This window comes from Microcebus murinus, chromosome 1 (genome assembly GCF_040939455.1).
Source record: "Microcebus murinus isolate Inina chromosome 1, M.murinus_Inina_mat1.0, whole genome shotgun sequence".
In the NCBI taxonomy this organism is placed as follows: Eukaryota; Metazoa; Chordata; class Mammalia; order Primates; family Cheirogaleidae; genus Microcebus; species Microcebus murinus.
In genome coordinates, this window is record NC_134104.1 from 164,886,169 (window position 1) to 164,911,950 (window position 25,782).

At 62.9% G+C, this 25,782-nt stretch overlaps 2 pseudogenes; both read right to left on the bottom strand.

Moving 5' to 3' along the window:
- Nucleotides 1-354: 354 nt before the first annotated feature.
- On the bottom strand, nt 355-473 carry LOC142874818 (uncharacterized; annotated as a pseudogene).
- A 3,420-nt stretch (nt 474-3,893) lies between these two features.
- LOC142874801 (uncharacterized) lies at nt 3,894-4,012 on the bottom strand (annotated as a pseudogene).
- Between the last annotated feature and the right edge of the window lie 21,770 nt (nt 4,013-25,782).

The window sequence follows — 25,782 nt, forward strand, 5'->3', positions numbered from 1 at the left end:
ACTCACCCATGGGTGATGGGCAGGCAGGGTGAAGTGTTGATCTGGCTGTGTCCACACACCCATGGGAGACGGGCAGGCCGTGCGCTGTGTCGATCTGGGTGTGTCCACACACCCATGGGGGACGGTCAGACAGGGTGCCAGACATTTGGTCTGAGACCTGACAGTCCAGATGCCACGCATGCTGCCGCGTGGCGGCAGTGTCGCGGCTTGGAACAAGAGGAGGCCCCACGGTGCGGGCTGGGGCGCCAGGCACCGCGGCGGGCGCTGAGGGTGGGGGTCACCCCCACCCCGGGCCGCCGCCACGCTCCCAGAAAGGGGACAGAACACGAGGCCAAAAAAAAAAAAAGGAGAAGAAGCCTGTGGCACCCGGTATTCCCAGGCGGTCTCCCATCCAAGTACTCATGAGGCCCGACCCTGCTTAGCTTCCGAGACCAGACGAGATCCGGGGCGTTCAGGGTGGTGTGGCCCTAGACGGCGGCAGAGGGCGCCCCTGCCCCGCTCAAGAAGCCAAGGCTCTCTGCGCTTTCCCGCCGCCTCCTCCCGCCCCAGGCCCCGCGCCGGGCCAGGCTGGGCCTGTTGAGTTCGCCGGCCGGGTCCGGTGGGCTGGGGCTACGAGGGACGGGGGTGACGGGCGGGGTGGGGCGGGGCGGGGGGCTGTCTCTCTATACACACACACACACACACTCACACTCACTCACACTCACACAAGATGCGCCTCCAAGGCTGGACTCGCCAAGGTGGAGCCCTTCCTGCCCTCCTCGTCTCCTCGCCCGGCCTCCTTCACCTACCCGCTGCCCACCCCCGGCGCGTCGCCGCCGCTGACGCTGACTGCGCACGCACGCGCGCGGCGCTCGCCCTTTGACCCCAGCCAGGGGCCGCCCTCCCCCACAACCCCTTTCAGCTGCACCCCCCCTCGCCCTGTGGGTGGGCTGCCGCCTATTCCCCTGGGCCAGGGCTGGGGCACAGCGCAAGGGGGAGGGGAGCCAGTGTATGGGGCGTCTCTCTCTCTGGGGATGTGTCCCATGGGTGGGGTGGGGTGGCATGGTTTGTGCGGCGCTGAAGAAATCAGTCCCCTCCATCTCCTACCTCTGGAAAACGCCCAAGCCCTTGGAGAACTGCCGGCAACGCGACCATGGGGGCCGGGACCCTCCTCTGTGTCCTCCTGTGGCCCAGTCCAAGGGGCCTGGGCCTGGCCGGGGCTGCATTGGACCCCAACCACCCTGGCGTGTGGACTCGCTAAAAGTCGGCGATTAGATATTGGATTCCAGCTTCACTGAGGTCATTTCACTAATGAGTGCACCGAAAAGAGTTTCCTAATCCATCTGTGAGGGTGGCAACTGAAAGAGAATTTTAAAGCTGACAGAATAGGCGAGGGAAGGCATAGGAGATTTCCACACCCAGCAAGGAAGACTTTCCCGAAATGGAAGAAAGAAACGAGCAAACAGAGACACCGGTAGCCCGCCCGGATCAGAGTCTGCCCCTGAGAGAAAGTACCCTGACCAGGTTCACCGTGGGTGGGTGGCGAGCTAGCGGCATTCAGAAGAGCGAGGCCCGCAGTCTGTGCGGAAGACACCTGCACTCAGGTGTGTGTGGCGGCACGATTCACAAGCAGCTCCAGACGTTAAACCAAGGAGAAGCCAGGGAGTTCCCAACGCCCCAGGTGTCCTCAGCCCACGACTGGCCGCTGTGGGAATGGGAAGCCCGGCTCCTTGTCTCAGAGCGGGGTTCCCAGGAGGATCAGGCTGAAGCTGGGACTTGGCCTCAAAGTGTCCCCTCGCATGGCCACCCCCTTCCCCTTCCTGCTCCTCTACTCCTGGTGCCCCTCCATCCAGGGGCCAGACCTTAAAGAGTCACCCGCAAGAGAATCCTGGTCCCAAGGGAGCCTTCTGGGGGACCGGTGCTGAGAGAGGTTGTGGGCATGGCCCGCTGGGGCTCTGCCCGACCCAGGGCTGAGAGATGCCACCTCCCAGCTCTGGGTCCCTGCAGGAAGTGTTGGCAAGCACAGGGCCGGTCCTCCAAAGGCCCAGGTGCAGGGAGCCCAGGCCAAGCAGCCTGTGGAAGAAGCCACTTGCCGTGCCACCCCGGGAACAGGACTGCAGGCCCCGGCCCTTCCCACCTCCTCCTCCTCCTCCTCCCCCCCCGCCACCCCCTCTCCCCCGACATGGCACAGGGCTCAGAGACACCTCAGACTATTGCTACCCAAAGTGCAAAGGGCATCAGTTGCTCCTCCAAACCCCCCGCCCAGCAGACCGTATTGTCCAGCCATCCCCCGGGCCTCCATGGGGTGCCCAGCACAAAAGTGCAGACACCCACCGGACCCTCAGTCTCAGTTTTCGGAGGTTTTTGCCACTCTAAGGACCCGCAGGCCAGCTGGGCCTTCGGGCAGGACAGAGAGCCCCGGAATCCGACGTGGAGAGCTGCGTGTATGTCCCCATCAGGAGGTGGTCCCCACCTCCGCGGCTCTCCCCTTCCGGGGAGCGGCAGCCAGCAGCCGCAGGGCCTCAGGGAAGACACCAGGCTGGTCCCCCGCACGCGACTAGGGACGGCTGCTGGAGACTGCTGCGGCCACCCTGCTGCCGGGTTTCTGGAGGGCTTCCTGGAAGCAGCATCCACACCAAGCCCTTTGAAGGCCCAGGCGACGGAGGAGCCGGTCAGGCAGGAGCCGAGGACGGTGAGAGGCCAGGCGGGAAGGAGCATGTCAGGCAGGGGCAGAGGACAGTGACAGGCCGGGCGGGAAGGAGCCGGTCAGGCGGGGGCCCAGGACAGTGACGGGCCTGGCCGGGGAGGAGTGCAGAGGAGACGGGCTGGGTAAGGGTTAGGGTTACAGTTAGGGCACAATTCACAATCGCAAAGATGTGGAAGCGACCCGAGTGCCCATCCATCCAGGAGTGCATTAATAAAATGAGGCGCGTGGACACCACGGAGTGCCATTCGGCTGTGAGGAGCAGCGGTGAGAGGGCACCTCTCATGTTCTCCTGGCCAGAGCTGGAACCCGTTCCAGTAAGCCAGGTATCCCAAGAATGGACACACGAGCACCACGTGAGTGCGCTCACCAGCAAATGGGTACGAACGGATGGACACCTAAGTGGACACAGAGGAATCACCTTCATCGGGTGGGTGTCGGGCGGGTGGGGGGAGGGGATGGGCATACACCTCCATTAGGAATGGGGTGGGTGCGCACCGACTGGGGGATGGGCGCACTTGAGGCTCTGACCTGAGGGGGGAGGCTGGGAGAGGGCAACGTACCCGACCTTAACATTGGTACCCCCACGATACGCTGGAACAACATGAGAGCTATATGAATAAGAACACAGGGGGGAGGGGGGCACGGGCAACACATGTCACCTGAATACTTGGACTCCCATCATCTGCTTGAAAAGAGAGAGAAAAGAAAATGCAATAATAGAGGTAAGAGACACTTTTTAAAAATAATGAATCCGAAGAGAAAAGTAAAAGGAGGCCTGTGGAGCAGGTCTGGGTGTGACTCCGGATCCCCCAACATCAGGTGCCACCACCAAAGATTCCTACGTGTAGCCCGTAGAACCCCAAAAGCAACGGGACGAGTTCTGGTCACATACTCCCTCAAAATGACATCCTGGCCTTCTTCTGGAACTCCCTCCCCTCTCAGACTCTCAAGGTTTCCTCCAGCATGTCGGTTCCCACAGAGCAGACCTTTGGTCTGAGACCTGACAGTCCAGATGCCACGCCTGCTGCCTCGTGGCGGGGGTGTCGCGGCTTGGGACAAGAGGAGGCCCCACGGTGCGGGCTGGGGCGCCAGGGGCGCCAGGCACCGCGGTGGGAGCTGAGGGTGGGGGTGACCCCCACCACGGGCCGCCGCCGCGCTCCCAGAAAGGGGACAGAACAAGAGGCAAAAAAAAAAAAAAAGAAGCAGCAGCCTGTGGCACCCGGTATTCCCAGGCGGTCTCACATCCAAGTACCAACCAGGCCCGACCCTGCTTAGCTTCCGAGACCAGACGAGATCGGGGGTGTTCAGGGTGGTGTGGCCCTAGACAGTGGCGGAGGGCGCCCCTGCCCCGCTCAAGAAGCCGAGCCTCTCTGCGCTTCCCCGCCGCCTCCTCCTGCCCCAGGCCCTGCGCCGGGCCGGGCCTGTTGAGTTCGCCGGCCGGTCCGGCGGGCTCCCAGGGACGGGGGTGATGGGGGGGCGGGGCGGGGGGCTGTCTCACACACACTCACACTCACTCACACTCACGCAAGATGCGCCTCCAAGGCTGGACTCGACAAGGTGGAGCCCTTCCAGCCCCCCTCGTCTCCTCCCCAGGCCTCCTTCACCTACCCGCTGCCCACCCCCAGTGCGTCGCCAGCCGCCCGCTGACTGCGCATGCGCCACAGGGCGCTCGCCCTTTGACCCCAGCCTGGGGCCGCCCTCCCCCACAACCCCTTTCAGCTGGGCAACCCCTCGCCCTGTGGGTGGGCTGCCTCCTATTCCCCTGGGCCAGGGCTGGGGCACAGCGCAAGGGGGAGGGGAGCCAGTGTATGGGGCGTCTCTCTCTCTGGGGATGTGTCCCATGGGTGGGGTGGGGTGGCATGGTTTGTGCGGCGCTGAAGAAATCAGTCCCCTCCATCTCCTACCTCTGGAAAACGCCCAAGCCCGTGGAGAACTGCCGGCACCGCTTCGTGGAGGCCGGGACCCTCCTCTGTGTCCTCCTGTGGCCCAGTCCAAGGGGCCTGGGCCTGGCCGGGGCTGCATTGGACCCCGACCACCCTGGCGTGTGGACTCGCTAAAAGTCGGCAATTAGATATTGGATTCCAGCTTCATTGAGGTCATTTCACTAATGAATGAACCGGAAAGAGTTTCCTAATCCATCTGTGAGGGTGGCAACTGAAAGAGAATTTTAAAGCTGACAGAATAGGCGAGGAAAGGCATAGGAGATTTCCACACCCAGTAAGGAAGCCTTTCCCGAAATGGAAGAAAGAAACGAGCAAACAGAAACACCGGTGGCCCACCAGGTCAGAGTCTGCCCCCGAGAGAAAGTACCCTGACCAGGTTCACCCGTGGGTGGGTGGCGAGCTAGCGGCATTCAGAAGAGCGAGGCCCGCAGTCTGTGCAGAAGACACCTGCACTCGGGGGTGTGTGGCGGCACGATTCACAAGCAGCTCCAGATGTTAAGCCAAGGAGAAGCCAGGGAGTTCCCAACGCCCCAGGTGTCCTCAGCCCACGACTGGCTGCTGGGGGAATGCGAAGCCCGGCTCCTTGTCTCAGAGCGGGACAACCAGGAGGTGTGACGTACACCCCGGGGTTCCCAGGAGGATCAGGCTGAAGCTGGGACTTGGCCTGAAAGTGTCCCCTCGCATGGCCACCCCCTTCCCCTTCCTGCTCCTCTACTCCTGGTGCCCCTCCATCCAGGGGCCAGACCTTAAAGAGTCACCCGCAAGAGAATCCTGGTCCCAAGGGAGCCTTCTGGGGGACCCGTGCTGAGAGAGGTTGTGGGCATGGCCCGCTGGGGCTCTGCCCGACCCAGGGCTGAGAGATGCAACCTCCCAGCTCTGGGTCCCTGCAGGGGAAGCGTTGGCAAGCACAGGGCCAGTCCTCCAAAGGCCCAGGTGCAGGGAGCCCAGGCCAAGCAGCCTGTGGAAGAAGCCACCCCGGGAACACGACTGCAGGCCACGGCCCTTCCCACCTCCTCCTCCTCCTCCTCCTGCTCCTCCACCCCCCCGGCCTCCCATCCCCCCGACATGGCGCAGGGCTCAGAGACACCTCAGACACTTGCTACCCAAAGTGCAAAGGGCATCAGTTGCTCCTCCAAACCCCCCCCCCCGCCCAGCAGACCGCGTTGTCCAGCCAGCCCCCGGGCCTCCCTGGGGTGCCCAGCACAAAAGTGCAGACACCCACCGGACCCTCAATCTCAGTTTTCGGATGTTTTTGCCACTCTAAGGACCCGCAGGCCAGCTGGGCCTTCGGGCAGGACAGAGAGCCCCGGAATCCGACATGGAGAGCTGGGTGTACGTCCCCACGAGGAGGCGGTCCCCACCTCCGTGGCTCTCCCCTTGCGGGGGGGAAAAGCAGCCACGGGGCCTCAGAGAAGACACCAGGCTGGGCGCCCGCGGCACAGTGGGGGCACGTGCCACACCAACTGGAGATGGGCAGGAAGGGCGCTGTGTGGACATGACTGTTTCCACTGATTCACGGGAGACGGGCAGTCAGGGCGCTGTGTGGATCTGGGTGTGTCCACACACCTACGGGAGATGGGCAGGCAGGGCGCAGTTGGAACTGGCTGTTTCCCCACACCCATGGGATACGGTCAGGTTAGGCGCGGTGTGGATCCGGCTGTGTCCACTCACCCATGAGACGGGCAGGCAGGACTCAGTGTGGATGTTGCTGTGTCCACTCACCCATGGGAGACGGGCAGGCAGAGCTCTGTGTGGAACTGGCTGTGTCCACTCACCCATGAGACGGGCAGGCTGGACTCAGTGTGGATGTTGCTGTGTCCACTCACCCATGGGAGACGGGCAGGCAGAGCTCTGTGTGGAACTGGCTGTGTCCACTCACCCACGGGAGATGGGCAGGCAGGGCGCAGTGTGGATGTGGCTGTGTCCACACACCCACGGGAGACGGTCAGGCAGAATGCTGTGTGGATGTGGCTTGTCCACACACCCACGGGAGACGGGCAGGCTGGGCGCCTAGTGGATCGGGCTGAGTCCACACACCCAAGGGAGACGGGCAGGTAGGGCACAGTGTGGATGTGACTGTGTCCACTCACCCCCGGTAGACCGGAAGGCTGGGCGCAGTGTGGAACTGGCTGTGTCCAATGACCCAAGTGAGACGGGAAGGCCGGGCGCAGTGTGGATGTGGCTGTGTCCACTCACCCACGGGAGACCGGCAGGTACGGCGCAGTGTGGAACTGGCTGTGTCCACTCACCCACGAGATACGGGCAGTCAGGGCGCAGTGTGAAACTGGCTGTCAGCACACAACAAAGGGAGACGGGCAAGCAGGGCGCGTTGTGGACCTGGCTGTGTCCACTCACCCATTGGTGACGGGCAGGCAGGGCGCAGTGTGGAACTGGCTGTGTCCACACACCCATGAGAGACGGGCAGGCCGTGCGCTGTGCTGATCTGGGTGTGTCCACACACCCTTGGGAGACTGGCAGGCCGTGTGCTGTATTGATCTGGCTGTGTCCACACACCCACGGGAGACGGGCAGGCAGGACACTGTGCGTAACTGGCTGTGTCCACACACCCAGGGGTGACGGGCAGGCAGGGCACAATGTGGAACTTGCTGTGTCCACACACCCACTGGAGACTGGCAGGAAGGGCGCTGTGTGGACATGGCTTTTTCCACTGACCCACAGGAGATGGGCAGGCAGGGCGCTCTGTGGACTTGGCTGTGTCCACTCACCCAAAGGAGACAGGCAGGCAGGGCACTGTGTGGATCTGGGTGTGTCCACACACCAACGGGAGACGGGCAGGCAGGGCGCAGTTGGAACAGGCTGTGTCCACAAACCCATGGAAAACGGTCAGGCAGGTTGCTGTGTGGATCTGGCTGTGTCCACACACCCAAGGGAGATGGGCAGGCTGGGCGCTGTATGGAACTGGCTGTGTCCACTCACCCACAGGAGACGGGCAGGCAGGGCTCAGTGTGGAACTGGCTGTGTCCACGCACCCATGGGGGACGGTCTGGCAGGGTGCTGTGTGGATCTGGCCGTGTCCACACACCCACGGGAGATGAGCAGTCAGGGCACAGTGTGGAACTTGCTGTGTCCACATACCCACTGGAGACTGGCAGGAAGGGCGCTTTGTGTACATGGCTGTTTCCACTGACCCACGGGAGACAGGCAGGCAGGGCGCTCTGTGGACGTGGCTGTGTCCACTCTCCCAAAGGAGAGAGGCAGGCAGGGCGCAGTGTGGATGTGCCTGTGTCCACTCACCCACGGGAGACGGGAAGGCAGTGCGCAGTGTGGATCTTGCTGTGTCCACACACCCACGGGAGATGGGCAGGAAGGGCGCAGTGTGGATGTGGCTGTTTCCACTCACCCACGGGAGACGGGAAGGTAGGGCAGAGTGTGGAACTTGCTATGTCCACTCACACATGGGCGACGGGCAGGTAGGGCAAAGTGTGGATCTTGCCGTGTCCACACACCCACCGAGGATGGGCAGGCAGGGTGCAGTGTGGAACTGGCTTTGTCCACTCACCCATGGGTGATGGGCAGACAGGGCGCAGTGTGGATGTGGCTGTGTCCACTCACCCACGGGAGACATGCAGGCAGGGCGCAGTGTGGATCGGGCTGTGTCTACTCACCCATGCGTGACAGGCAGGCAGGGCACAGTGTGGATCTTGCCGTGTCCACACACCCACGGCAGACTTGCAGGCAGGGTGCAGTGTGGATCGGGCTGTGTCCACATACCCATGCATGACGGGCAGGCAGGGCGCTGTGTGGATGTGGCTGTGTCCACTCACACATGGGAGACGGGCAGGCAGGGCGCTGTGTGGATGTGGCTGTGTCCACTCACACATGGGAGACGGGCAAGCTGGGTGCCGTGTGGATCTGGCTGTGTCCACTCACCCATGGGTGATGGGCAGGCAGGGCACAGAGTGAACTAGCTGTGTCCACACAAGCACCGGAGACGGGCAAGCAGAGCTCTGTGTGGAACATGCTGTGACCACACACCCACGCGAGACGGGCAGGCAGGGCGCAGTGTGGATCTGGCTGTGTCCACTCACACACGGGAGACGGGCAGGCTGGGTGCCGTGTGGATCTGGCTGTGTCCACACACCCACAGGAGACAAGCAGGCAGGGCACAGTGTGGATCTTGCCGTGTCCATACACCCACGGGAGACGGGCAGTCAGGGCGCAGTGTGGATGTGGCTGTATCTACTCACCCATGGGAGAGGGGCAGGTAGGGCGCAGTGTGGAACTAGCTGTGTCCACTCAAACATGGGTGATGGGCCGGCAGGGCACAATTTGGAACTGGCTGTGTCCACACACACACCGGAGAGGGGCAGGCAGGGCTCTGTAGAAATGGCTATGTCCACACACCCACGGGAGACGGGTAGGCCGGGTGCAGTGTGGATCTGGCTGTGTCCACTCAACCACGGGAGACGGGCAGGCAGGGTGCAGTGTGGATCTGGCTGTGTCCACTCACCCACGGGAGACGGGCAGGCTGGGCGCTGAGTTGATCTGGATGTGTCCCCACACCGATTAGAATGGGCATGAAGGGCGCAGTGTGGAACTGGGTGTGTCCACACACCCAGGGGAGTCGGGAAGGCAGGGCGCAGTTTGGATCTGGCTGTGTCCACTCACCCATGGGTGACGGGCAGGCAGGGCGCAGTGTGGAACTGGCTGTGACCACACACCCATGGGAGAAGGGCAGGCCGTGCGCTGTGTTGATCTGGGTGTGTCCACACACCCACGGGAGACGGGCAGGCAGGGCGCAGTGTGGAACTGGCTGTGTCCACTCACCCACGGGAGACGGTCAAGCAGGGCTCTGTGTGGAACTGGCTGTCTACACAGCCCATGGGAGACGGTCAGGCAGGGCGCTGTGTGGAACTTGCTGTGTCCACACACTCACCGGAGACAAGCAGGCAGGGCGCAGTGTGGATCTGGCTGTGTCCACTAACCCACGGGAGACGGGCAGGCAGGGCGCTGTGTCGATGTGGCCGTGTCCACACACCCACGGAAGATAGGCAGGCAGGGCGCAGTGTGGATCTGGCTGTGTCCACTCACCCACGGGAGACCGGCAGGTAGGGCGCAGTGTGGAACTGGCTGTGTCCACTCACCAACGAGATACGGGCAGTCAGGGCGCAGTGTGAAACAGGCTGTGTGCACACACCCATGGGAGACGGCAGGCAGGGAGCAGTGTGGAACTGGCTGTGTCTACAAACCCTCAGGAGACGGGCAGGCAGGGCGCTGTGTGGATCTAGATGTTTCCACACAACCATGGGATACGGTGAGGCAGGGTGCTGTGTGGATCTGGCTCTGTCCACACACCCCCGGGAGACGGACAGGCAGGGCACGTTGTGGATGTGGCTGTGTCCACTCACCCACAAGAGATGGGCAGGAAGGGCGCAGTGTGGAACAGGCTGTGTCGACTCACCCACGGGATACAGGCAGGTAGGGTGCACTGTGGATCTTGCCGTGTCCACACACCCACGGGAGACGGGCAGGCAAGGCACAGTGTGGAACTGGCTGTGTCCACTCACCCATGGGTGACGGGCACACAGGGCGCTGTGTAGAACTGGCTGTGTCCACTCACCCACGGGAGACGGGAAGGCAGGGCGCAGTGTGGATATGACTGTGTCCACTCACCCATGGGTGATGGGCAGGCAGAGCTCTGTGTAAATCTGGCTGTGTCCACACACCCACTGGAGAAGGGAAGGTAGGGCGCTGTGTGGATCTGGGTGTGTCCACTCACCCATGGGAGACAGTCAGGCAGGGGGCTGTGTGGATGTGGCTGTGTCCACTCACCCCCAGGAGACGGGCTGGCTGGGCGCCGTGTGGATCTGGCTGTGTCCACACACCCACGGCAGATGGGCAGGCAGGGCGCTGTGTGGATCTGGCTGTGTCCACTAACCCACGGAAGAGGGGCAGGCAGGGCGCGGTGTGGATCTGGCTGTATCCACTCACCCACGGGAGATGGGCAGACAGGGCGCAGTGTAGATCTGGCTGTATCCACTCACTCACGGGAGACGGGCTGGCAGAGCGCAGTGTGGATCTTGCCATGTCCACACACCCACGGGAGACGGGCAGGAAGTGCGCAGATTCGATGTGGCCGTGTCCACACACCCACGGGAGATGGGCAGGCAGGGCGCAGTGTGGATCTTGTCGTGTCCACACACCCATGGGAGACTGGCAGGCAGGGCGCAGTGTGGAAATGGCTGTGTCCACACACCCTCGGGAGACGGGCAGGCAGGGTGCTGTGTGGATCTGGCTGTGTCCAATCACCCACGGGAGACGGGCAGGCAGGGCGCAGTGTGGATCTGGCCGTGTCCACAAACACACGGGAGACGGACAGGCAGGGGGCAGTCTGGATGTGGCCGTGTCCACACACCCACGGTAGACAGGCAGGGAGGGCGCTGTGTGGATCTGGCTGTGTCCACTCACCCACGGGAGACCGGCAGGTAGGGCGCAGTGTGGAACTGGCTGTGTCCACTCACCAACGAGATCCGGGCAGTCAGGGCGCAATGTGAAACAGGCTGTGTGCACACACCAAAGGGAGATGGGCAAGCAGGGAGCATTGTGGATCTGGCTGTGTCCACTCACCCATGGGTGACGGGCAGGCAGGGCGCAGTGTGGAACTGGCTGTGTCCACACACCCTTGGGAGACGGGCAGGCAGGGCCCAATATGGAACAGGCGCTGTCCACTCACCCATGGTACAGAGGCAGGAAGTGCGCCCTGTGGGACGGGCTGTGTCCACTGACCCACGGGTGACAGGTAGGTAAGGCACTGTGTGGAACTGGCTTTGTCCACTCACCCACGGGAGACGGGCAGGCAGGTCGCTGTGTTCAACTGGCTGTGTCCAGTCACACACGGGAGACGGGCAGGCAGGGCGCAGTGTGGATCTGGCCATGTCCACAAACCCACGGGAGACGGAGAGGCAGGGGGCAGTCTGGATGTGGCCGTGTCCACACACCCTCGGGAGACGGGCAGGCAGGGCGCTGTGTGGATCTGGCTGTGTCCACTCACCCACGGGAGACGGTCAGGAAGGTCGCTGTGTGGAACTGGCTGTGTCCACACACCCATGGGAGACGGTCAGGCAGGGTGCTCTGTGGATGTGCCTGTGTCCACTCACCCACGGGAGATAGGCAGGCTGGGTGCCGTGTGGATCTGGCTGTGTCCACTCACCCATGGGAGACGGACAGGCAGGGCGCAGTGTGGATCTGGCTATGTCCACTCACCCACGGGAGACGGGCAGGAAGGGCGCAGTGTGGATCTGACTGTGTCCACTCACCCATGGGTTTCGGGCAGGCAGAGCTCTGTGTGGATCTGCCTGAGTCCACACACCCACCGGAGACGGGCAGGCAGGGCGCTGTGTGGAACTTGCTGTGTCCACACACTCACCAGAGACAAACAGGCAGGGCGCAGTGTGGATCTGGCTGTGTCCACTAACCCACGGGAGACGGGTGGCAGGGCGCTGTGTGGATCTTGCCGTGTTCACACAGCCACGGGAGATGGGCAGGCAGGGAGCTGTGTGGGTCTGCCTGTGTCGAATTACCCATGGGGGACAGGCAGGCAGGGCGCTGTGTAGATCTGGCTCTGTCCACACACCCATGGGAGACGGTCAGGCAGGGCAGTGTTGGATCTGGCTGTGTCCACACACCCATGGGAGACGGGCAGGCAGGGCGCTGTGTAGATCTCCCCGTATACACACACCCACGGGAGATGGGCAGGCAGGGCGCAGTGTGGATGTGGCTGTGTCCACTCACCCACGGGAGACCGGCAGGTAGGGCGCAGTGTGGAACTGGCTGTGTCCACTCACCAACGAGATACGGACAGTCAGGGCGCAGTGTGAAACAGGCTGTGTGCACACACCAAAGGGAGATGGGCAAGCAGGGAGCATTGTGGATCTGGCTGTGTCCAATCACCCATGGGTGATGGGCAGGCAGGGCGCAGTGTGGAACTGGCTGTGTCCACACACCCATGGGAGACGGGCAGGCCGTGGGCTGTGTTGATCTGGGTGTGTCCACACACCCACGGGAGACGGGCAGGCAGGGCGCAGTGTGGATCTTGCCATGTCCACACACCCATGGGAGACGGGCAGGCAGTGCGCAGTGTCGATGTGGCCGTGTCCACACACCGACGGGAGATGGGCAGGCAGGGCGCTGTGTGGATCTGGCTGTGTCCACTCACCCACGGGATATGGGCTGGCAGGGCGCTGTGTGGATCTGGCTGTGTCCACTCACCCACGGGAGACGGTCAGGAAGGTCGCTGTGTGGAACTGGCTGTGTCTACACACCCATGGGAGACGGTCAGTCAGGGTGCTCTGTGGATGTGCCTGTGTCCACTCACCCACGGGAGATGGGCAGGCTGGGCGCCGTGTGGATCTGGCTGTGTCCAATTACCCATGGGGGACGGGCAGGCAGGGCGCTGTGTGGATCTGGCTCTGTCCACACACCCACTGGAGATGGGCAGGCAGGCACTGTGTGTATCTGGCCATATCCAGACATCCACGGGAGACAGGCAGGCAGGGCGCAGTGTGGATGTGGCCGTGTCCACACACCCACGGGAGACGGGCAGGCCGGGCGCTGTGTGAATCTGGCTGTGTCCACTCACCCACGGGAGACGAGCAGGCAGGGCTCTGTGTGGAACTGGCTGTGTCCACACACCCACAGGAGATGGGTAGGCAAGGCGCTGAGTGGATCTGGCTGTGTCCACTCACCCATGGGAGACGGTCAGGAAGGTCGCTGTGTGGAACTGGCTGTGTCCACACACCCATGGGATACGGTCAGACCGGGTGCGGTGTGGATCCGGCTGTGTCCACTCACCCACGAGACGGGCAGGCAGGACTCAGTGTGGATGTGGCTGTATCCACTCACCCATGGGAGACGGGCAGGTAGGGCGCAGTGTGGAACTAGCTGTGTCCACTCACCCACGGGAGACGGGCAGGCAGGGCGCAGTGCGGATCTGGCTCTGTCCACTCACCCACGGGAGACGGGCAGGCAAGGCGCAGTGTGGATCCGGCTGTGTCCACTCACCCACCGGAGAGGGGCAGGCAGGGCTCTTTGTAGAACTGGCTACGTCCACACACCCACGGGAGATGGGCAGGCAGGGTGCAGTGTGGATCTGTCTGTGTCCACTCACCCACGGGAGACGGGCAGGCTGGGCACTGAGTTGATCTGGATGTGTCCCCACACCGATTATAGATGGGCATGAAGGGCGCAGTGTGGAACTGGCTGTGTCCACACACCCACGGGAGTCGGGCAGGCAGGGCGCAGTGTGGATCTGGCTGTGTCCACTAACCCATGGGTGATGGGCAGGCAGGGCGCAGTGTGGAAATGGCTGTGTCCACACACCCACCAGAGATGGGCAGGCAGGGCGCTGCGTTGATGTGGCTGTCTCCACTCACCCACCGGAGACAGGCAGGCAGGGCTCAGTGTGGAACTGGCTGTGTCTACACACCCACGGGAGACGGGCAGGCAGGGCGCTGTGTGAATCTAGATGTTTCCATACAACCATGGGATACGGTCAGGCAGGGTGCTGTGTGGATGTGGCTGTGTCCACACACCCACGGGAGACGGGCAGGCTGGGCGTCGTGTGGATCTGGTTGTGTCCACACACCCCCGGGAGACGGACAGGCAGGGCACGTTGTGGATATGGCTGTGTCCACTCACCCACAAGAGATGGGCAGGAAGGGCGCAGTGTGGAACCGGCTGTGTCCACTCACCCACGGGATACAGGCAGGCAGGGCACAGTGTGGATCTGGCTGTGTCCACTCACACATGGGTGACGGGCAGGCAGGGCGCAGTGTGGAACTGGCTGTGTCCACTCACCCACGGGAGACGGGCAAGCAGGGCTCTGTGTGGAACTGGCTGTCTACACAGCCCATGGGAGACGGTCAGGCAGGGCGCTGTGTGGAACTTGCTGTGTCCACACACTCACCAGAGACAAGCAGGCAGGGCGCAGTGTGGATCTGGCTGTGTCCACTAACCCACGGGAGACGGGCAGGCTGGGTGCTGTGTGGATCTTGCCGTGTCCACACAGCCACGGGAGATGGGCAGGCAGGGCGCTGTGTGGGTCTGGCTGTGTCCAATTACCCATGGAGGATGGGCAGGCAGGGCGCTGTGTGGATCTGGCTCTGTCCACACACCCACGGGAGACGGGCAGGCAGGCGCTGTGTGTATCTGGCCGTGTCCACTCACCCACGGGACACGGGCAGGCCGGGCGCTGTGTGGATCTTGCCGTGTCCACACAGCCACGGGAGATGGGCAGGCAGGGCGCTGTGTGGGTCTGCCTGTGTCCAATTACCCATGGGGGACGGGCAGGCAGGGCGCTGTGTGGATCTGGCTCTGTCCACACACCCACGGGAGATGGGCAGGCAGGCGCTGTGTGTATCTGGCCGTGTCCACTCACCCACGGGAGATGGGCAGGCAGGGCGCAGTGTGGATGTGGCCTTGTCCACACATCCACGGGAGACAGGCAGGCAGGGCGCAGTGTGGATGTGGCCGTGTCCACACACCCACGGGAGAGGGGCAGGCAGGGCGCTGTGTGGATCTGGCTGTGTCCACTCACCCACAGGAGATGGGTAGGCAGGGCACTGAGTGGATCTGGCTGTGTCCACTCACCCACGGGAGACAGGAAGGCAGGGCGCAGTGTGGATATGACTGTGTCCACTCACCCATGGGTGATGGGCAGGCAGAGCTCTGTGTAAATCTGGCTGTGTCCACACACCCACCGGAGAAGGGAAGGTAGGGTGCTGTGTGGATCTGGGTGTGTCCACTCACCCATGGGAGACAGTCAGGCAGGAGGCTGTGTGGATGTGGCTGTGTCCACTCACCCACGGGAGACGGGCTGGCTGGGCGCCGTGTGGATCTGGCTGTGTCCACACACCCACGGCAGACGGGCAGGCAGGGCGCTGTGTGGATCTGGCTGTGTCCACTAACCCACGGAAGAGGGGCAGGCAGGGCGCAATGTGGATCTGGCTGTATCCACTCACCCACGGGAGATGGGCAGACAGGGCGCAGTGTAGATCTGGCTGTATCCACTCACTCATGGGAGACGGGCTGGCAGAGCGCAGTGTGGATCTTGCCATGTCCACACACCCACGGGAGACGGGCAGGCAGGGCGCAGTGTGGATCTTGTCGTGTCCACACACCCACGGGAGACCGGACGGCAGGGCGCAGTGTGGAAATGGCTGTGTCCACACACCCCCGGGAGACGGACAGGCAGGGCACGTTGTGGATGTGGCTGTGTCCACACACCCTCGGGAGACGGGCAGGCAGGGCGCTCTGTGGATCTGGCTGTGTCCAATCACCCACGGGAGACGGGCTGGCTGGGCGCCGTGTGGATCTGGCTGTGTCCACACACCCACGGCAGACGGGCAGGCAGGGCGCTGTGTAGATCTACCCGTAAACACACACCCACGGGAGATGGGCAGGCAGGGCGCAGTGTGGATGTGGCCGTGTCCACACATCCACGGGAGATAGGCAGGCAGGGTGCAGTGTGGATGTGGCTGTGTCCCCTCACCCATGGGTGACGGGCAGGCAGGGCGCAGTGTGGATCTTGCCATGTCCACACACCCATGGGAGACGGGCAGGCAGTGGGCAGTGTCGATGTGGCCGTGTCCACACACCCACGGGAGACCGGCAGGCAGGGCGCAGTGTGGAAATGGCTCTGTCCACACACCCTCGGGAGACGGGCAGGCAGTGTGCTGTGTGGATCTGGCTGTGTCCAATCACCCACGGGAGACGGGCAGGCAGGGCACAGTGTGGATCTGGCCGTGTCCACAAACACACGGGAGACGGACAGGCAGGGGGCAGTCTGGATGTGGCCGTGTCCACACACCCATGGTAGACGGGCAGGGAGCGCGCTGTGTGGATCTGGCTGTGTCCACTCACCCACGGGAGACCGGCAGGTAGGGCGCAGTGTGGAACTGGCTGTGTCCACTCACCAACGAGATCCGGGCAGTCAGGGCGCAGTGTGAAACAGGCTGTGTGCACACACCAAAGGGAGATGGGCAAGCAGGGAGCATTGTGGATCTGGGTGTGTCCACTCACCCATGGGTGACGGGCAGGCAGGGCGCAGTGTGGAACTGGCTGTGTCCACACACCCTCGGGAGACGGGCAGATAGGGCGCCCTGTGGAACTGGCTGTGTCCAAGTACCCACGGGAGACGGGCAGGCAGGGCGAAATGTGGAACAGGCGCTGTCCACTCACCCATGGTACAGAGGTAGGCAGTGCGCCCTGTGGGACGGGCTGTGTCCACTGACCCACGGGTGACGGGTAGGTAAGGCACTGTGTGGAACTGGCTTTGTCCACTCACCCACGGGAGACGGGCAGGCAGGTCGCTGTGTTCAACTGGCTGTGTCCAGTCACACACGGGAGACGGGCAGGCAGGGCGATGTGTTGAACTGGCAGAGACCACACACCCACGGGACACGGGCAGGCAAGTCACTGTGTTGACCTGGCGGTGTCCACTCACGCACGGGACACGGGCAGTCAGGGCGCGGTGTTGAACTGGCAGTTTACACTCACCCACGGGAGTTGGGCAGGCAGGTCACTGTGTTGACCTGGCTGTGTCCACTGACCCACGGGAGACGGGCAGATAGGGTGCTGTGTGGTACTGGCTGTGTCTACTCACCGACGGGAGACGGGCAGGCAGGGCGAAATGTGGACAGGAGCAGTCCACTCACCCATGGTAGAGAGGCAGGTAGGGCGCTCTGTGGGACAGGCTGTGTCCACTGACCCACGGGTGACGGGCAGGTAGGGCGCTGTGTGGAACTGGCTGTGTCCACTGACCCACGGGAGATGGCAGGCAGGTCACTGTGTTGACCTGACTGTGTCCACTCACCCACGGGACACGGGCAGGCAGGGCGCAGTGTGGAACTGGCAGTGTCCACTGACCCACGGGTGACAGGCAAGTAGGGCGCTGTGTGGAACTGGCAGTGTCAACTCACCCACGGGAGATGGCCAGGCAGGTGGCTGTATTTAACTGGCTGTGTCCACTCACACATGGGAGACGGGCAGGAAGGGAGCTGTGTTGAACTGGAAGTGTCCACTCTCCCACGGGAGACGGGCAGGCAGGTCACTGTGTTGACCTTGCTGTGTCTAGTGACTCACCGGAGACGGGCAGATAGAGCACTGTGTGGAACCGGCTGTGTCCACTCACTGACGGGAGACGGGCAGGCAGGGCGCAATGTGGAACAGGCGCTGTCCACTCACCCATGGTAGAGAGGCAGGTAGGGCGCTCTGTGGGACGGGCTGTGTCCACTGACCCACGGATGACGAGTAGGTAAGGCACTGTGTGGAATTGGCTTTGTCCACTCACCCACGGGAGACGGTCAGGCAGGTCGCTGTGTTGAACTGGCTGTGTCCACTCACACACGGGAGACGGGCAGGCATGACGCTGTGTTGAACTGGCAATGTCCACTCACACACGGGAGACGGGCAGGGAGGTCACTGTGTTGACCTGGCTGTGTCCTCTGACCCACGGGAGACGGGCAGATAGGGCGCTGTGAGGAACTGGCTGTGTCCACTCACCTACGGGAGATGGGCAGGCAGGGCACAATGTGGAACAGGCGCTGTCCACTCACCCATAGTAGAGAGGCAGGAAGGGCACTCTGTGGGACGGGCTGTGTCCACTGACCCATGGGTCACGGGCAGGTAGGGCGCTGTGTGGAACTGGCTGTGTCCACTGACCACGGGTGACAGGCAGGTAGGGCGCTGTTTGGAACTGGCTGTGTCCACTGACCCACGGGTGACAGGCAGGAAGGTTGCTGTGTTGAACTGGCTGTGTCCACTCACACACGGGAGACGGGCAGGCAGGTGGCTGTATTGAACTGGCTGTGTCCACTCACACGTGGGAGACGGGCAGGAAGGGAGCTGTGTTGAACTGGAAGTGTCCACTCACCCACGGGAGACGGGCAGGCAGGTCACTGTGTAGACCTGGCCGTGTCCACTCACGCACAGGACACGGGCAGTCAGGGCGCGGTGTGGAACTGGCAGTGTCCACTCACCGACGGTTGACGGGCAGGTAGTGCGCTGTGTGGAACTGGCTGTGTCCAGAGACCCACGGGTGACGGGCAGGTAGGGCGCTGTGTGGAACTGGCAGTGTCCACTCACCCACGGGAGACTGGCAGGCAGGGCACTGTGTGGAACTGGCTTTGTCCACTCACCCACGGGGGATGGACAGGCAGGTCGATGTTTTGTACTGGCAGTGTCCACTCACCCACGGGACACGGGCAGGCAGGGCATGGTGTGGAACTGGCAGTGTCCACTCACCCAAGGCTGATGGGCAGGTAGGGCCTTGTGTGGAACTGGCTGTGTCTACTGTCCCATGGTTGACAGGCAGGTAAGGCGCTGTGTGGAACTGGCAGTGTCCACTGACCCACAGTTGACGGGCAGGTAGGGTGCTGTGTGCAACTGGCTGTGTCCACTCACCCACGGGAGATGGGCAGGCAGGGCGTGGTGTGGAACTGGCGCTGTCCACTCACCCATGGTAGAGAGGCAGGTAGGGCGCTCTGTGGGACGGGCTGTGTCCACTGACCCACGGGTGACGGGTAGGTAAGGCACTGTGTGAAACTGGCTTTGTCCACACACCCACGGCGGACAGGCAGGCAGGGCGCTGTTTTGTACTGGCAGTGTCAACTCACCCATGGGACCTGGGCAGGCAGGGCGTGGTGTGGAATTGGCAGTGTCCACTCACCCACGGCTGACCGGCAGCTGGGGCGCTGTGTGGAAGTGGCATTGTCCACTCACCCACGGGCAGGTAGGGTGTCTGGGAACTGGCCATGTCCACTCACCGACGGTTGACGGGCAGGCAGGGCACGGTGTGGACCTGGCGCTGTCCACTCACCCATGGTAGAGAGGCATGTAGGGCACTCTGTGGGACGGGCTGTGTCCACTGACCCACGGATAACGGGTAGGTAAGGCACTGTGTGGAACTGGCTTTGTCCACTCACCCACGGGGGACGGGCAGGCAGGGCGCTGTTTTGTACTAGCAGTGTCCACTCTCCCACGAGACACGGGGAGGCAGGGCGTGGTGTGGAACTGGCATGTCCACTCTCCCACGGCTGACGGGCAGGTGGGGCGCTGTGTGGAACTGGCAGTGTCCACTCACCCATGGTTGACGGGCAGGTAGGGCGCTGTGTGGAACTGGCTGTGTCCACTGACCCACGGTTTACGGGCAGGCAGGTCGCTGTGATTAACTGGCAGTGTCCACTCAACGACAGGAAACGGATAGGCAGAGCTCTATGTGGAACAGGCGCTGTCCACTCACCCATGGTAGAGAGGCAGGTAGGGCCCTCTGTGGGACGGGCTGTGTCCACGGACCCTTGGGTGACGGGTAGGTAAGGCACTGTGTGGAACTGGCTTTGTCCACTCACCCACGGGGGACGGGCTGGCAGGGTGCTGTTTTGTACTGGCAGTGTCCACTCATCTACTAGACACGGGAGGCAGGGCGTGCTGTGGAACTGGCCGTGTCCACTCTCCCACGGCTGACGGGCAGGTGGGGCGCTGTGTGGAACTGGCAGTGTCCACTCACCCACGGGTGACGGGCAGGTAGAGCGCTGTGGGAAGTGGCAGTGTCCACTCACCCACGGGAGACGGGCAGGCAGGGCTCGATGTGGAACTGGCGCTGTCCACTCACCCATGGTAGAGAGGCAGGTAGGGCCCTCTGTGGGACGGGCTGTGTCCACGGACCCTCGGGTGACGGGTAGGTAAGGCACTGTGTGGAACTGGCTTTGTCCACTCACCCACGGGGGACTGGCTGGCAGGGTGCTGTTTTGTACTGGCAGTGTCCACTCACCCACGAGACACGGGAGGCAGGGCGTGCTGTGGAACTGGCCGTGTCCACTCTCCCACGGCTGACGGGCAGGTGGGGGGGCGCTGTGTGGAACTGGCAGTGTCCACTCACCCACGGGTGACGGGCAGGTAGAGCGCTGTGTGGAACTGGCAGTGTGCACTCACCCACGGGAGACGGGCAGGCAGGTCGCTGTGTTTAACTGGCTGTGTCCACTCACACACGGGAGACGGGCAGGCAGGGCGCAATGTGGAACAGGCGCTGTCCACTCACACATGGTAGACAGGCAGGTAGGGCGCTTTGTGGGACGGGCTGTGTCCACTGACCCACTGGTGACGGGCAGGTAGGGCGCTGTGTGGAACTGGCTGTGTCCACTGACCCACGGGTGACAGGCCGGTAGGGCGCGGTGTGGAACTGGCAGTGTCCACTCACCCATGGGAGAGTGGCAGGCAGATCGCTGTGTTGAACTTGGTGTGTCCTCTCACACACGGGAGACGGGCAGGCAGGGCGCTGTTTTGTACTGGCAGTGTCCACTCAGCAACGGGATATGGGCAGGCAGGGAGTGGTGTGGAACTGGCAATCTCCACTCACCCACGGCTGACGAGCATGTAGGGCGCTGTGTGGAACTGGCTGTGTCCACTGACCCACGGGTGACAGGCAGGTAGGGTGCTGTGGGGAAGTGACAGTGTCCACTCACCCACCGGTGACAGGCAGGTAGGGCACTGTGTGGAACTGGCAGTGTCCACTCACCCATGGGAGACGGGCAAGTAGGTCGCTGTGTTGAACTGGCTGTATCCACTCACACAAGGGAGACGGGCAGGCAGGTCACTGTGTTGACCTGGCTTTGTCCACTCACCAACGGGACACGGGCAGGCAGAGCGTGGTGTGGAACTGGCAGTGTCCACTCACCCACAGTTGACGGGCAGGTAGGGCGCTGTGTGGAAATGGCTGTGTCCACTCACCCACGGGAGACGGGCAGGCAGGTCGCTGTGATGAACTGGCAGTGTCCACTCAACGAGGGGGAACGGACAGGCAGGGCACTATGTGGAACAGGCGCTGTCCACTCACCCATGGTAGAGAGGCAGGTAGGGCGCTCTGTGGGACGGACTGTGTCCACTGACTCACGGGTGACGGGTAGGGAAGGCACTGTGTGGAACTGGCTTTGTCCACTCACCCACGGGGGACGGGCATGTAGGGCGCTGTTTGTACTGGCAGTGTCTACTCACCCATGGGACACGGGCAGGCAGCGCGTGGTGTGGAACTGGCAGTGTCCACTCACCCACGGCTGCTGGCAGGTAGGCGCTGTGTGGAATTGGCTTTGTCCACTGACCCACGCGTCACAGGCAGGTAGGGCACTGTGTGGAACTGACAGTGTCCACTCACCCACGGAAGACAGGCAGGCAGGTCGCTGTGTTGAACTGGCTGTGTCCACTCACACATGGAAGACGGGCAGGCAGGGCGCTGTTTTGTACTGGCAGTGTCCACTCACCCATGGGACACGGGCAGGCAGACCGTGGTGTGGAACTGGCAGTGTCCACTCTCCCATGGGAGATGGGAAGGCAAGGCATGGTGTGGAACTGGCGCTGTCCACTCAGCCCTGGTAGACGGGCAGGTATGGCGCTGTGTGGAACTGGCTACGTCCACCCACCCATGGGAAACCGGCAGGCAGTGGGCTTTGTGGAATGGGCTGAGTCCACTCAGCCACTGGAGATGGGCAGGTAGGACGCTTTGTGGAACTGGCTGTGTCCACTTACCCACGGTTGACGGGCATGTAGGGAACTGTGTGGAATTGGCTGTGTCCACTGACCCACGGGGGAAAGGCAGGTAGGGCGCTGTGTGGAACTGGCAGTGTCCACTCACCCACGGGTGACGGGCAGGCAGGGCGTGGTGTGGAACTGTCGCTGTCCACTCACCCATGGTAGAGAGGCAGGTAGGGCGCTGTGTGGAACTGGCAGTGTCCACTCACCCACGGGGGACGGGCAGGAAGGGCGCTGTTTTGTACTGGCAGTGTCCACGCACCCAAGGGACACGGGCAGGCAGGGCGTGGTGTGGAACTGGCAGTGTCCACTCACTCACGGCTGACGGGCAGGTAGGGCGCTGTGTTGAACTGGCTGTGTCCACTGACCCACGGGTGACAGGCAGGTAGGGCGCTGTGTGGAACTGGCAGTGTCCACTCACCCACGGTTGACGGGCATGTAGGGCACTGTGTAGAATTGGCTGTGTCCACTGACCCACGGGTGAAAGGCAGGTAGGGCGCTGTGTGGAACTGGCAGTGTCCACTCACCCATGGGTGACGTGCAGGCAGGGTGTGGTGTGGATCTGGCGCTGTCCACTCACCCATGGTAGAGAGGAAGGTAGGGCGCTCTGTGGGACGGGCTGTGCCACTGACCCTCGGGTGACGGGTAGGTAAGGCACTGTGTGGAACTGGCTTTTCCACTAACCCACGAGACACGGGCAGGCAGGGCGCTGTTTTGTACTGGTAGTGTCCACTCACCCACGGGACACGGGCAAGAAGGGCGTGGTGTGGAACTGGCAGTGTCCACTCACCCACGGCTGACAGGCAGGTGGGGCGCTGTGTGGAACTGGCAGTGTCCACTCACCCATGGTTCACGGGCAGGTAGGGCACTGTGTAGAATTGGCTGTGTCCACTGACCCACGGGTGAAAGGCAGGTAGGGCGCTGTGTGGAACTGGCAGTGTCCACTCACCCATGGGTGACGTGCAGGCAGGGTGTGGTGTGGATCTGGCGCTGTCCACTCACCCATGGTAGAGAGGAAGGTAGGGCGCTCTGTGGGACGGGCTGTGCCACTGACCCTCGGGTGACGGGTAGGTAAGGCACTGTGTGGAACTGGCTTTTCCACTAACCCACGAGACACGGGCAGGCAGGGCGCTGTTTTGTACTGGTAGTGTCCACTCACCCACGGGACACGGGCAAGAAGGGCGTGGTGTGGAACTGGCTGTGTCCACTGACCCACGGGTGACGGTCAGGTAGGGCGCTGTGTGGAACTGGCTGTGTCCACTGACCCACAAGTGGCAGGCAGGTAGGGTGCTGTGTGGAACTGTCAGTGTCCACTCACCAATGGGAGACGGGCAGGCAGGTCGCTGTTTTGAACTGGCTGTGTCCTCTCACACATGGGAGACGGGTAGGCAGGGCTCTGTGTTGAAATGGCAGTGTCCACTCACCCACGGGAGATGGCAGGCAGGTCACTGTGTTGACCTGGCTGTATCCACTCACCCACGGGACACGGGCAGGCAGGGCGCAGTGTGGAACTGGCAGTGTCCACTGACCCACAGGTGACAGGCAAGTAGGGCGCTGTTTGCAACTGGCAGTGTCAACTCACCCACGGGAGATGGGCAGGCAGTTCGCTGTATTGAACTGGCTGTGTCCACTCACACATGGGAGACGGGCAGAAAGGGAGCTGTGTTGAACTGGCAGTGTCCACTCACCCACGGGAGACGGGCAGGCAGGTCACTGTGTTGACCTGGCTGTGTCCACTGACCCTCGGGAGATGGGCAGATACGGTGCTGTGAGGAACTGGCTGTGTCCACTCACCTACGGGAGAGGGGCAGGCAGGGCACAATGAGGAACAGGCGCTGTCCACTCACCCATGGTAGAGAGGCTGGTAGGGCACTCTGTGGGACAGGCTGTGTCCACTGACCCATGGGTCAAGGGCAGGTAGGGCGCTTTGTGGAACTGGCTGTGTCCACTGACCCACGGGTGACAGGCAGGTAGGGCGCTGTGTGGAACTGGAAGAGTCCACTCACCCACGGGTGACGGGCAGGCAGGGCGCGGTGTGGATCTGGCGCTGTCCACTCACCCATGGTAGAGAGGAAGGTAGGGTGCTCTGTGGGACGGGTTGTGCCACTGACCCTCGGGTGACGGGTAGGTAATGCACTGTGTGGAACTGGCTTTTCCACTCACCCACGGGAGATGGGCAGGCAGGGTGCAGTTTTGTACTGGTAGTGTCCACTCACCCACGGGACACGGGCAAGAAGGGCGTGGTGTGGAACTGGCAGTGTCCACTCACCCACGGCTGACAGGCAGGTGGGGCGTTGTGTGGAACTGGCAGTGTCCACTCACCCACAGTTGACGGGCAGGTAGGGCGCTGTGTGGAACTGGCTGTGTCCACTGACCCACGGGTGACGGGCAGGTAGTGCGCTGTGTGGAACTGGCAGTGTCCACTCACCCACGGGAGAGGGGCAGGCAGGGCTCGGTGTGGAACTGGCGCTGTCCACTCACACATGGTAGAGAGACAGGCAGTGCGCCCTGTGGGACGGGCTGTGTCCAATGACCCACGGGTCACGGGCAGATAGGGCGCTGTGTGGAACTGGCTGTGTCCACTGACCCACGGGTGACAGGCAGGTAGGGCGCTGTTTGGAACTGGCAGTGTCCACTCACCCACGGGAGACGGGCAGGCAGGGCGCTGTGTTGAACTGGCAGTGTCCACTCACCCACGGGAGACGGGCAGGCAGGTCACTGTGTAGACCTGGCCATGTCCACTCACACACGGGACACGGGCAGTCAGGGCGCGGTGTGGAACTGGCAGTGTCCACTCACCCACGGGAGACGGGCAGGCAGGGCACGGTGTGAAACTGGCGCTGTCCACTCACCCATGGTAGAGAGGCAGGTAGGGCGCTCTGTGGGATGGGCTGTGTCCACTGACCAACCGGTGACGGGTAGGTAAGGCACTGTGTGGAACTGGCTTTGTCCACTCACCCACGGCGGATGGGCAGGCAGCTCGCTGTTTTGTACTGGCAGTGTCCACTCACCCACGGGACACGGGCAGGCAGGGCATGGTGTTGAACTGGCAGTGTCCACTCACCCAAGGCTCACGGGCAGGTAGGGCGCTGTGTGGAACTGGCTGTGTCCACTTACCCACGGGTGACGGGCAGGTAGGGCGCTGTGTGGAACTGGCAGTGTCCACTCACCAACGGGAGACGGGCAGGCAGGTCGCTTTGATGAACTGGCAGTGTCCACTCAACGACGGGAAATGGACAGGCAGGGCAATATGTGGAACAGGCGCTGTCCACTCACCCATGGCAGAGAGGCAGGTAGGGCTCTCTGTGGGCCGGGCTGTGTCCACTGACCCACTGGTGACAGGTAGGTAAGGCACTGTGTGGAACTGGCTGTGTCCACTCACCCACGGGAGACGGGCAGGCAGGGCACTGTTTTGTACTGGCAGTGTCCACTCACCCACGGGACACGGGCAGGCAGGGCGCGGTGTGGAACTGGCAGTGTTCCCTCACCCACGGCTGACGGGCAGGTAGGGCGCTGCGTGGAACTGGCTGTGTCCACTGACCCATGGGTTACAGGCAAGTAGGGCGCTGTGTGGAACTGGCAGTGTCCACTTACCCACGGGAGACGGGCAGGTGG